Below are 13,844 nucleotides of genomic sequence, written 5' to 3' on the forward strand. Positions count from 1 at the left end.
TTGCACAATTTGATTTTAGTATGAGGTCTGTAAGGCATCCGTAATTTGGGGACCACAAATTACGGACGCCTTACAGGCATCATACTAAAATAACGGACGGTCAATCAAATTTACGGAGGGTTGGTCACCCTATCAGCAACTGACTAACGTCGCAAAGGACCTTGTAGATACCATTCCACCCCAGAACACGGAATGCACATCAAGCACAAAGAAGGCAACCTCGGTGCACAGAAGTCACAAGGGCATACAATGCCACGAGGATGCTCAATGCTACACCATTTTAACCCCCCCTCTTTTTTTTACATATATTGCAGGATCACATTGAGGTAAAAACCTAAAAAAAAACAAAGGGAGCTTAAAACTAAACAGACTAACCGACATTATACGTCAAAGGTGAAGTAAAACAACAAGAATTTAACAACAGCAATGTCATACCAAGATCTGGTGAACAAGAAACCATGGATCAACCAGCTACAGCTGTAGAGAGGTTAAAAGCACATATCGCCAAAACAAATTAGACCTTGCAAATACCATTCCACCCCAGAACACGGAATGCACATCTAGCAGAAACAAGGTAACCTCGTGCACAGAAAAAGTTCTTACCATGTCCCACAGACAAGTAATCTGTCAATGGCCGAGCTCCTCGATTTTGCACAGAAATGTTTTTTATAAACGCACGGACACACAGGCTCTGTCTTCTTCCCAAGACAATAGATTAAATCTTCTGCCGAGTGCCTACTCATCAGAAAGAAAATGGTTGGAGCTGTCTAGTTTCTCACCGACACAAGCGGATGGGGCAACCAGGACTAAGAAATTACTCCTGATGAATAGAGGGCTTGAGTACGACAGCAAGAGCCGGGAAGTGGGCCCGCAGATGGAGAGCTGCGGGCAGCTAATCAATGAGTTCGCCCTAGTGGCCTTCGAGGGCCTGCGGGGGGCGGCACGGACTCGGAAGGCTTCTTCTAGAAGTGATGTCTGTCAAAGCAGCAGGTCTCTGCCCGCGTGACCCGCAGGGGAACATGGGCGGGACAGCACTTTAGTCCCACCCGGCAGCAACTCCAGCCGACACTGATAGGGCGCCCCGCGTTCACCATTCCCAGGCTAGGGGAGGGCCCTCAGGTGGGAGGGGTGAACTCGCTATATCTATCAAGGTGGCCAAGGCTCGGCCTCTCTTTATCCCAGTCTCCCGCAGCGCAGAGTCGAGGGAGATTCCCGCCGAGAAGAGAGGCCGAGCAATGGCGCTGCCGCGCTAAATACCAGAGGGGCACAGGGAGGGGCGCAAACAGGAAGCTCCTCTCGCCAGACGTGTGGGACTAAGGCGCTGCCCCGCCCATGCTTCCCCTGCGGGTCGCGCGGTCAGCGGGATTCCACCCCAGAACACGGAATGCACATCAAGCACAAAGAAGGCAACCTCGGTGCACAGAAGTCACAAGGGCATACAATGCCATGAGGATGCTCAATGCTACACCATTTTAACCCCCCTCTTTTTTTTTACATATATTTCAGGATCACATTGCATTAAAAACCTAAAAAAAAACAAAGGGAGCTTAAAACTAAACAGACTAACCCACATTATACGTCAAAGGTGAAGTAAAACAACAAGAATTTAACAACAGCAATGTCATACCAAGATCTAGTGAACAAGAAACCATGGATCAACCAGCTACAGCTGTAGAGAGGTTAAAAGCACATATCGCCAAAACAAATTAGACCTTGCAAATACCATTCCACCCCAGAACACGGAATGCACAGCTAGCAGAAACAAGGTAACCTCGTGCACAGAAATGACAGGGGGCATAGAACGCCGCACAACGAGGACGCTCAATACTACTCATACCCTAATTGTTTTGCCAATATTCATTTGTGTCCACAAGTAATTCATTTGGAAGAGAAGACACAATTTGCCATGTTCTGTTCATTTCCCCTGAAAGACCACTAAAGAAAAAGACATGTTAACAGCTGTGGAGAGGCAGTACTTCTTTAGAACGCACCTACGTCAGGCTAAACTGTAACTGGAAAGAAGCATCAATGTAATCAGGAGAGAGCCCGCGTTTCTGGGAATTGCCGAGCTGTGATGCCTCCTGATCGTTTGTGACTAGCCAATGACCTGTGTTTCCACGGCGACCAAAGCAGGGAAGAAGGCAATGTTGGCCCAATAATTTACTCTTCATCAGACTTTTCACTTTGCAAACACGTTCCTTTCCTTGAAATGGTGATCAGAAAGATGTTGAGCCTATAGACCTGAAGTGTAAACACGGCTTATCTTTCTTCTATGCAGGAGCTTCGTTACAGGTATTGTTTACTTAAATGGTGCAGCATGGAGCGCTCCTAAAAGATATTAGTAAAATTGAGTCGGGTTAATCGAATTCTTCTTAAAGGTAGGACAATGAGTCAGTTTCTTTGGCGGCATGACCTCGAAGCTTCAAGAAAACAAGCACTTGCCATGCAATAGGTCTCGCATTTACTAAAGTTTGAGCTATTGGCATTGTAGATGACAATGCTTTTTTATTAAGTATGCAGTACGTACCTGAATACAGCATGCCTCGCAGAGCAGCGCATGAGCTACCCAGGCTCGACCTAATGAACAAGTTATTTACCTTCAGTAATGATGTATTTGTAGAAGACATATGTAGTTATAGATTCCTTACCTTAGAATTACCCCCTAATCCTGGTCATGTACATAATACCTCGTCTCTGAAGCTGTTTGGTGAGACTTGTAGTGTCTGCTAAAGCCACCAAACTAGCTTAAATGCTACTTTTAATATTACTTTCCAGCTATTACATTGGAAATTGGCTGACTGAATACAAAACAGATTGACCTGGGGGTGCATTGATGAACACTCCCAAACTCACTTGCCCTTTGTCATGTAAAGGGATAATGCTACTTTCATCAAAGTAGAAATTAGTCACAACCAATTCTATCCAAAAACAGGCCCCAGGACTTAGCCTTTTGAGTACAAAGCGTGCATACTGAGCACATGCCTCCCTTATCTTGGCTAACCCACAGCACAACAATTCTGGATCGTGACCCACCCTCCTCACTCACTAAATTGTTCTAAGGGCTCCATATTGGCGGGTACACACATTTTCTAACATGGTTAGGAGAGATCTTGCTGATCAGCGCAGAATTAGCTACAAACCTATATGGGGTCTAGCAATCTTTTAATCTTCTTTATAAACTGAGGTGTTACGAAGGATTTTTGCTGCTGGCACCATCTGTTTTGCCACTGGGAAGCAGCCCCAATATGGGGAACAGTGAGAAAGTTGATGTCAGTGGATCTAAAGGGTAATCTGAAAGAGATTGTAGTTATAGATTCCTTACCTTAGATTACACCCAGGCGTCAGACTGGATCCTGCCCCCTGCGCGACAATAGGTGGCGTCGGTCGACTATGTCCGTCCTCAGCATCGTGATCCCGGGATGATGTTGTGGTGTCTACTTAGATGCCGATCCTGCGCGGACGTCAGATCTGACACGACTTTCCTTGCCAGAAATGCAGAGCCATACAAGACACTGACCACTGGTGCACATTACTAGGGCACTAGAAGGGAGTCCCTATCCCTAGAAGTCAGTGCGCAGAACGGGGATAATGGGTGGGGTGGTAAGGAATCTATAACTGCATATGTCTCTTACAGATACATCGTTACCGAAGGTAAGTAACTTGTTCATCTGAAAGAGACTGTAGCTATAAATGCCTTACCTTAGAATAGATACCCCAGCAATGCCAACCTCAGAGGTGGAACTGCAAACTAAGTTCACACCAGAAAGTCCTGGAGAACAGAACGGACGAAAAAGCAGTCTCTCTGGCCTGGCTGTCCATTCAGTTATGCTTGGTGAACATGTGCAAGGATGCCCACACGACTGCCTGACAGATGTCAAGTAAAGGAACTCCACGTCCCAAAGCAGTAGTGGCTGTCGTCACTCTGGTAGAGTGGGCGTGCAGTCCCACTGGAGGTTCCTTTTTAGCCAAAGAATAGCATATCTTAATGCAAAGGACAATGGATCAAGAGATGGTAGGTTTGTGCACTGCCCGACCTTTCTTAGCGCCCACAAAACCCACAAAGATTTGATTGTCCACACGGAAGTCTATCGTGCAGTCATGGTAAAAAGACAGCGCACGTTTTGGGTCTGGACGGTGGAGTCTCTCCTCTCTTTGGAAGGGTGCGGAAGCAGGAAGAAGGTGGACAATGTGATGGTCTGACCGATGTGGAAGGAACTAACTACTTTGGGTAGAATAGAGGGCCTAGTACGGAGGACCACTTTGTCCGGATGGACAGCAAGAAAGGGCGGTTTGGAAGATAAAGCCTGAAGCTCACTCACCCTGTGAGCAGAGGTGATGGCAAGCAAGAAAGCAGTCTTCAAAGTAAGGAGACGAAGAGGACAATTATGAAGTGGCTTAAAGGGAGCACACACAAGTCAAGCGAAGACGACGTCAAAGTCCCACTGGGGCATTACAAAAGAAGGAGGAGGAAAGAGATGAGTAATGCCCTTCAAAAATCTGTTAACAATCGGGGACTTGGAAAGAGAAGGCTCATCAGGAAGGCGAATAATGGCCAAAATGGCTGAAATATAGCCCTTAAGAGTGCCCAGACCAGAGCTCTGCCAGGCCAGAGAAAGAATGAAGAGGAGAACCTCTGAAAGAGGGGCAGAGGGGGGATCCATAGCCTTTGCTGTGCACCATGCCACAAATTTGTTCCATCTACAGGCGTATACCGTTTTGGTGGAGGGATGCCTAGCTGCCAAGATAACGTTACAGACTTTGGGAGGAAGGTCGAAAGCTGTCAATTGTTGCCGCTCAATCTCCTGCCAAGGAGGTGGAGGCTAGAAAGGTTCGGGTGGAGCACCGTCGACTGCTGCTGCGACAGAAGATCTTCCCGAAGAGGCAGTCTGATCGGAGGATCGATGGCCATACTCCAGGGCTCGGGGTACCAGACTCTGCGTGCCCAGTCCAGAGCCGTGAGAATGACTTGGGCCTGGTCGCGCTTGATCATCTTCAGCACTCTGGGCAGAAGTGGTATAGGCAGAAAGGCGTATAGGAGGCCGCACTTCCACTTGCAACAAAAGGATTCGGCGAGCTAGTGACGTCTTGGAAAACTCCAACGTGCAGAACTGCTGACATTGTGTGTTCTTGTCTTGTGATCCATCATGCACCGGTGGCTGAGCTCGTCCGCCTCGGGGTTCAAGGACCCCACCAGCTGTTGAACCACCAGGGATATGCCCTGATGTTTCAGCCATGTCCAAACATAGGGTCCACAACCCCACCCCACCTGGTTGTTGCAGGAAGACATGGCGGTGGTGTGGTCTGTGAACACCTGCACTACTTTTCTCTTGACAGAAGGATGGAATGCCTTCAGTGCAAGACGAATCCCACAGAGCTATCGAGGATGAAGTCCATAAAATAAAAAAGAATTTCAGACTCCTTGAAAAACAAAGAGAACTTCTAAAAGCTCGAACGCTACTCATATCCTTTAGAAAACCTTTCAGAATAAAATAAGTAATACCTAAAGCTACTCAGAGTTATGCAAATCAGTGAACATTCAGGCTACTGCTCCTTCAATCCCCTCTGCCCTCAATCTCAGCATGTGATGAATTTGTTTACTGCTTCACTAACAAGATAAAAATTAATTACTGACTCTATCCTTAAGTTCAACTCTTAACGACCAACATTATCAGAAGCTTAAAAAAATGTCAAATATATGGACCAGTGTTACCCCAAAAATGGGGAGGATTTAAAACAAACTTAGAGCTATGGAGATATTATTTCACCTCATTTTATTATAAACAAATGTAATCTATTAAATAAATGTAATTTAATCAATGCCTTTTTAAGTTATGGTCTTTTCTCAAACTCCTTAAAGACCGCCTCATTGCTCCATGAGTGAAAAAGTAAACAAAAACCAGAAAAACAAAATGCTATCATCCGGACACAAACTTGCCAAGGATGGATGCATTTCTGAACAAAAGAGTTGCTATCCAACTCAAAAGTTACATCGAAGACAATCTTCCACTAATATCAATCTGGCTTCTGCCCGATTGCAGCACTGAACCGACCACTATCAAGATACAGGACGTCCTTCATTATACAAGGGAAGATACCCTCTGTGATAAACCTAAAAGTACAAGGTCCTCTGTACCAGACAGGCCTGTCAGTCTAGTTACACAATATAACCTGAAGAGTGGTAAAGTCAGGGATATTCTGAAAAAGAACAGGGGATTGTTATTAGATGTACCCGGAGTGAAAAAAAGTATCTCTGACACACCAACTTTGATGTATCGCAAGAGCAGAACATTACGAGAGACCCTCTGCCCGAGCTATGTATTTAACAAACAGGGTCTTAACACCTGGCTACCCCCTAAACCCCTCGGTTTTTAAACTTGTCCCTCTTGCAATGTCTGCCTGTTTGGTCGCAATAAAATCAGTAATTTCTCCTATAATAACTCAAGACCCTATGATATTGGCCACTTCATAAATTGCAACACCACCCATGTGATTTATGTCCTAGGATGTGATTGTGGCATTATCTATGTGGGTAGTACTGTGCGCCCACTTAAGGTACGGATACAAGAACACCGGAGGGCGATACTCAACAAAGATAGTCGCTATCCCCTTAGTGACCATTACAGTGACACCCACTTTAACAACAACAATTTTTGGTTTCATGGTATTGACCATGTCCCCTATGATTGTGAGACAGAGGGAAGCAAAATGGATTTGCCGCCTTCAAGCTACTATTATGGGATACAATACAGATAGGGAACTACACTGTTTTTTGGAATAAATGATGAAGAGTGCACTTTTGTGTCCCCATTTTTCCCTTATTCTCTTTTTTGTATACCAGGTTTTAGGTGTTTATCCGTACCTCCAATTAGAACGTCCCTCCACTTAACTGGGACGGGACAGTCCTCTTTGATTATCTGTATTTATTGCTCAGACTTGGACAGTAGGAATCCTTTTGGGAGAGGAGCCTACCTTGTTTCTCTTTTTCTCTAGACATATGATGGCTACATAATAAGCTTCACGTAGCTAAGCAGAATTTTGCCTATTGGAATGTTACTTTTTGGCCTCTGGGGTCTGCCATATACAGGTTGTGAATTTGCACCAGTAGATATCTAGGTCCATTTTTTGTAATACCAAATGCGCACGCATTAAATAGTGTGGTGATATATTCTTATCACCTTGTTTTAATTAATTTATATGTAGTGTTGTTCACCGTGTCATCTATAATAACTGTACTCTCCTTTTGTTAAATCAGTGTACCAGTTAGGATCTATTGACATACCAGTGGCGTTTTGCACGTACTATCTGCAAGACTGCTTTAGAGACATTTCTCAATGACGTGAGGCGAGTCCTTATTAGGAGTTATCGGTCTTTCATTCTTGGTGTTGGTTTTTATAGGCATTATATGCCGAGTCATTATAGATCCCTGCTTATTAATGTTCCAGGCGTACTGTGCCCTTTTTAAGCATCCAAGTTATTTTCACCGATTGGTTATATACTTAAGAGGTGAGATACATTTAAAATACTTTCCTTTATTATACTTTGCCTCTGCTGCTTAACCCTAAAGCAACGGTAACATCACCACCCTTACTGGTGCTTTGTTCTCTATTATTGGTATACTACATAGACCCTATGTCTTAAATAATAGGTCACCCTAAGGACGTGAGGTGAGTCCTTATTAGGAGTTATTTGTCTTTTATTCTTAGTGTTGGTTTTTATAGGCACTATATAGCGAGTCGGATCTGGACATCATTTTTTCCCTGCTTTCCACCTCCAGCAATGCCAGGATTTTTGGGGGGTGTAGATTTTCCATGTGCACCTTGTGTATATATATATATGCTTTTCTTCTATATGCGATCGCCTTCGCTGCTATTCTTGAGCGGTCTCAGGGGTTCTTTTCAAATTACTTCTTTTAGATTACTTTTTCCGTGTTTGAAGTCACTTCGTTTCCTAGCACTTCATAGAGATGCTTTTCTATTTTAGATACTTACATATTTTGATCCTGGCGAATTGTGCCCTTCGCTCAAGGATATTATTCTTCATTGCTGATTGGTTGTATTTCCACGAGGTGAGCTACTTTTGAGTGTGTGTCTCCATTATATATCCTTTGTCTGTGCTTTTCATTTTTAAAGCAACATTAATAGCACCTTCAATATCGGTGCTTTGTTTACTATTAAGGTACAGTATTCATTCATTGAGAAATAGGGAACCTCCGCTATGAAGATATTCTATTTTCATAGTATATAGGAGGGATGTCTTTTCTCATTATAGATCCTTACCTATTTTTGTTCCAGGCGTACTGTGCCCTTTAGGACGTTTTCCTGTTCAAGCCTCCAAGTCATCTTCACCAATTGGTTACATGCTTAAGAGGGGAGGTACATCTAAATACTTGCATCTATTATACATTGCCTCTGCTTTTTAACCCTAAAAGCAATGGTAACAGCACCTTCCATTCTGGTGCTTTGCTCCCTTTTATTGGTATACTGCATAGCCACTATATCTCAATTAATAGGTCATCCCATGTCCTGGAAATGTATATATTTATACGCTTATAGTGAATGCACTAAGGGTGTTATATACACAATCTTTGGGATATGGTGGTATTACATGGTTGTGATTGATTTGGTTTTATAATATATACGTTTGTTAATATTGATTGTTATGATATTATGTTCAGTGGTGTCTTTCTTTCTGGTTTTTCCCCCCTGTTCTTTCCTGTGTATGCACTGACAAATATGTCATTTTATGTCTTGTAAATGTATATATCAAACATGCTAAAAGTGCGATACATACATATGTTTGTGTCAACAATGTGGTTTTTTGGTTTTAAACGTTTTGTATACATGTTTGTATATACGTGGAAAGGAATACTGTCTTGTATAAAGTTGTGGGTCATTTTGTTTAAGATTGTGTGTACTTTTAAATGCGGCTAATGTATTGTTAATGTTCGTTTTGTCTAGGATTGTTGCAGCCCTGATGAAGTTCCCTTTTGGCACTACTGGGAACAAAACGCGTTGGCTGTGTGCCGTTTTTAGGTCGAGCTGGAGTTAGCATCCAAAGGATGCGTCCAGCTGGAGACCTAATGTTGCCTGTCTCGGGGGAAGGAAGGACAAGAGGGTGCTACGAGCTTGAAAGCCGGATTTGTGTGCGCGAACGCGCACGTTCCGTCCCGCGCCGCGCACTTCCCTCCCATACTCCCAGCAAGTCAGCCTAACGCGCATGCATGCACAGAGACACACACACACACACGCGCGCACACGCACTTACACTTACTTACACACACACACACACACACACACGCAGGCACCCAGACAGGCAACCCCCTCTCCCCTCCTTTCTCTTACCTAACTGGGCTTCGGGCTTCTCGGGAGCCTCGCAGAGCACTCGAGCTGCTCTGCCATGCCTGCAAGATGCAGGGCTCTCCCCTTAGGCATGGGGGCCCCGCAGTCTCCCCGCTGGTCTTCACCCGGGCCCCCTCCTGGGTCCCGGGACTTCAGGAACAGCACTTCACTGTCGCTCCGGGGCCGGGCTCGCGCTCCGAGCTCAAAACGAAACTTGGAAATGTTGCGCAGGCAGCTCCCGCCCCCGCCCTCCCTCTCCCACTCCTCCCACTCCTCCCAGGCCGGATACTGAGCTTGTTTGGCCCTCGGTTCCATTTCCAGCATTGCCCTTAAATAATTAAATGCATAAATATGTTTCCAGCTGGAGAAATGATGGTGCATGCTGGTTGCTGCGACCAGTGCGCTGATATTATATGCAGAGTTCTCCCTAAATAAATGAAGTCATGCGGGGCTTTGACAGGCAGCGCCGTGGTTCTATCTCTCTTCGAGTCTCTGCCACCGTTATTCCTGGGAGGCGGCTGCACTACCTCTCATTCGTATATTCGGCGAATGCCACAAATCGAATTGGTGGTGAGTGCTTAGATAACGTCTACGTTTCTATTTAATAATATTAGTACGAGTTTATGCGAGGTGGCAATCTGGATATGCTTCCCCAATACCCTCCAAGCGACCCCCTCCCCTCCAGGCCTCCGTGGTAAACACAGATCTCCGCAGCAGGCGCTGCACCTCCTGAGCTACCCGGGCGGGACGAGGCCCGCCCCCTGCAGCCCGGAGCAGGTGCTGTCGCCGGGAGCGCTCGGCTCGCTGCAGACACCGGTGCACAATGGGCCTGTCCAGGCCGGAGCTCTTTGAAAAGAAACCTCGAGGCGCTCTGGAGGTCGGCCGGAGCCGGGGCAGGGTAGGGGGGCAGTCGTGGAGGGGTAAGAAGCCCTCATGGCGACAGCCTCCTTTTTATCTCCCTTCCCCCTTTGTCCGAGTGTGACACGTGAATGCGCGGCCCGCGGCCTGGCGGCGCCTCCACCGCACCGGCGCTTGGCGGGGATAATCCAGCGGTAATCTAAGCCGCCTCTCTCGGGGGGCGGTGCTGCGGACGCCCCCCATGCTGCTACCGCGGGGCCGGAGACTAGAGCCTCGTCTCCGGCAGTTTAGCGCCCACCTAGGGTCACTCACCGGCCGCCGGGGTCGCAGGTGTACACCATGGATACGAAGCAAAGGCAGCGGATGTGGCGTAACGGCCAGAGCTGCCGACCCGCTGGGAACCAGGTTCGAGTCATGGCTTCGGCTCAACAAACTTCCTGTGATTCTGGGCAAATCACTTCATCTCCCTGTGCCCACCGAAAATGAACGTGTCCTCGCGTAAGGTAACCGGTGCTCATGTAAAGCGCTCCACTACCGACGAGACGTTTTAAGGGAAGGGCAAAGTGTGCAATTGCCCAGGGCCCCCGCAGTCCAAGGGCCCCCTGAGAAACTGAACTTTGGTAAAAATGTAACATAATTTTATATTGTTTAGAATGTGGACTTGAATTAGTAGGAAATGGTTAATAAAGAACGCATTTGTTCCATATAGGGGCCCCCAAACAAATGTTTGCCCAGGGCCCCCAAAATTCTTAAGCTGGCACAGACTACCGTCCGATCGAGTTCCCGCTATATAAAACTGCAGAAATAAAATACAACTCAGGAGAGTAGTTGCCAGCCCCTGCATTGGGCAGTAAACGAGAGCGATAATTGGGGTGCAGAGGGCCCTATCAACATCAGAGCCCCGGTGCCACTGCACTTGCTGCATTAATATTAGCAAGAGCTCTGATCAGGAGTTGGCCGACCGAAAAATCTTTTGTTTGTGACACAGTATTTCCCCCCCTAGACGTTGGACACGCGAGCAGATGGGTGGGGTGACGGTGATCAGCTCGTCATGAGCATGGGAGCGCTGTGCGCGCCTCCCTCTCCCCCAGCACAGCGGGGGAATTACCCCCGCAGCGAAGGGGTTAAGCTATTAGCATTGTAGATGTTTAAAAACAAAAACATAAATAAAAGGCATTGCCATTTACAATGCCAATAGCTCTAACTTTAATAATGCGAGACCTATTGCATTGCAAATGCTTGTTTAAGGATTGACGTAATAAAAGAAGTACTTTTGGAATTACTGCTTACGTGTCTAACTTGCTACGAGTGCACCTTCCACCTTCTTCCGAAAAATTGTGACTGTGATTCGCACCGTTGGAGGACGGGTGCAGAAAGTGTGCTGCACCACCGTGTTACTGATTGTACATGTGAATTGGTTGAGCTGGACCTTGATCTGTCGTTTGTCTTTCTTATACTGTAGATGAAGGTGCAGCATACATTTCCAGATTTATTTTTATGCGACCTCAGATGCAGTGAATCATGAAAAGCCTGGAAACTCAAATTAACATTTGGGGCGATGTTGTGAGAGGATACCTATCCGTCCCCAGGACCTGTAAAAAGCTGGTCAGATTAGGTGGTTCCCCTCAAAATGAATTCCCATGATGTGTTCCCCTGGGCTTAGTACTGGTTTGTCTGCTCTTCAATCTATACATGGCAATGCTCACATGTGTAGTTGTCCATCAATGTGTTGATGATGCTCAAATTTACCTTTCATTCACAACATGAAAACTCTGAAGAACTGCTTGTCTAGGCTTCTGAAATGGAGGTCTGCAGTGGCGGCTCCTCCGCTAAGGCAGAGGAGCTTCACCCCACTGAACAAAAGGAAAAATAAAATAACTATAGTTATTGTCATTTTAGTTTTCTTATTTCATCAGTGGCTGGCGAGGTGGGGCGAGCCAGAGCAGGGCGAGGAGTGGTTTACACTTCCTAAGTGCGCAGGCCTGCTTGGCCGGCCAGCCAGATATGCTCAGTTTAAACCTCTCTAACCCAGCTGCCCTAGACAGCTGGGGTAGACACAGCATAGGACTCCAGTGCCCTTGTGAGAGGCGAGAGAAGCAGCTCCCTTTAATCCTGGTGCTGTTCTCATGCAGAATGAAAGTAGCGCCAGGATTGGATACCGCAATTTTCCTGGAGCCTGCCTGCCTAGAGACCCAAGCGGGGAGGAGGAGGCCGCGCATACAAGGTAAGAGGGATTATTTTTTTCACTTTCTTTTTTGGCCCCCCGCCCAACACACTCCTTACATGCCTGCCGCCACTGTCCCACTGATGTAGAGTCTTCAGCAGCACATTCTTCCTATCCTCCTCGTAATAGGACTTTGCAGTGGAGATGGCTTATTAGTAATCATTCCTCAGTGTTTTAGGCTAGTTACAAAATAACAGTGATTTGAAGGTTAGCCACATTTTCCTTATGTTATGAGTTAGTCTTTAAGAGATTTGCTGACCTACGGTTGACTTAGTTTAGAGTGTGCGGTTTCTAGCTGCGATGGTGCTGGCGAGGTCCATGACACGATTATATGCCATAAGATGGTTTGACATCTGCAGACAAAAAAGGTGCTGGTGTTCAATAACGGGTGGTGGCAAATATTTCAAGGGGGTATCCAGGTTTTCTTGGAAGGTTTCTGTGAGAGGAATAATGACGCACGAAAGGGGGTGGTGTAAGGGCCAGACCAGTTACAGTCAATGGGGGCTTGTATTCCATGGTCAAAGTCTGCGAGGATGAGTTTGAGAATTCTGGATTCTGACTTTACTGCTGGTGCATAAGGAGGCAAGTTAGTGGAGGTTCGGCAAGTGGAAAAGGATAATGAGGGCCACATATGGCTTGGACTTAATGTTGCCCCAATCAATACAAAAATACTCTAGGTAGGGGCGGTTGAAGAGCGCATGTGGTTGAGTGTGAGGCATTCTGCAAATTGTTCTTAAAACTGGCTTTGAGTTTGGGTGGACGGTAGAGGACATGAGATGACCTGTAGCTAAAGGATAAAAGAAGATGGCTACTTTGAGGAATTTGAATGCGCTGAAGGAAGCTGTCAGTTGTATTTTTGAGTTTAGAAACCTTTTGCAAATGATGATGTTGCTATCTCCTTGCCTGAGCTATCCCTCCAGTTTGACAGAAGTAGTCCCATGAGGGGCCAGAGAGTCCATAATTCATTAGTAGTTGGTACTGAGCCAGAGTCTGGTGTTATAGAGATAATAAAGGTTATACGTGTGAATGAGGTTGGCGATGTCAGCATTGTACACATCTGTCCATCTGTTCCTGTGTAACATGCAGGTGAGCCAAGGGTTCAAAAGTATCTTTCTATTGAGGGTAGTTGGGGTTGTGTTTTATTTGGATGAGGTTGTTGAGATGTGCATGCTTGCGGTAGTATAGCTTCTATAAACAGCAGTATATACAGTCACAAATACAACTATTATCCCAGCTGTCGCCCACTCTCAGTATGTCCTGAGACAGGATCCGCTTTACCATTTGGACACGGACCGTTTCTAAAGCACCAGAAACAAGCCAGTTCATATATCACCTGAAGTATGTAAAGTACTACTCCGTTTCCACATGTTCACCCTATATTGTAAAGCATCAGTGCCTAGCCAGTTTCCCCATTTCGTGCAAAA

The 13,844-nt window shown here is 46.1% G+C and overlaps 1 protein-coding gene across 4 annotated transcripts in view; it reads right to left on the bottom strand.

Annotated features, from left to right (window-relative positions):
* ARHGAP26 (Rho GTPase activating protein 26) overlaps positions 1-13,844 on the bottom strand; it is a 2,444,655-nt gene that overhangs the window by 1,301,936 nt on the left and 1,128,875 nt on the right. The window lies entirely within an intron of this gene.

Source organism: Lissotriton helveticus, chromosome 7 (assembly GCF_964261635.1).
Source record: "Lissotriton helveticus chromosome 7, aLisHel1.1, whole genome shotgun sequence".
Lineage (NCBI taxonomy): Eukaryota > Metazoa > Chordata > Amphibia > Caudata > Salamandridae > Lissotriton > Lissotriton helveticus.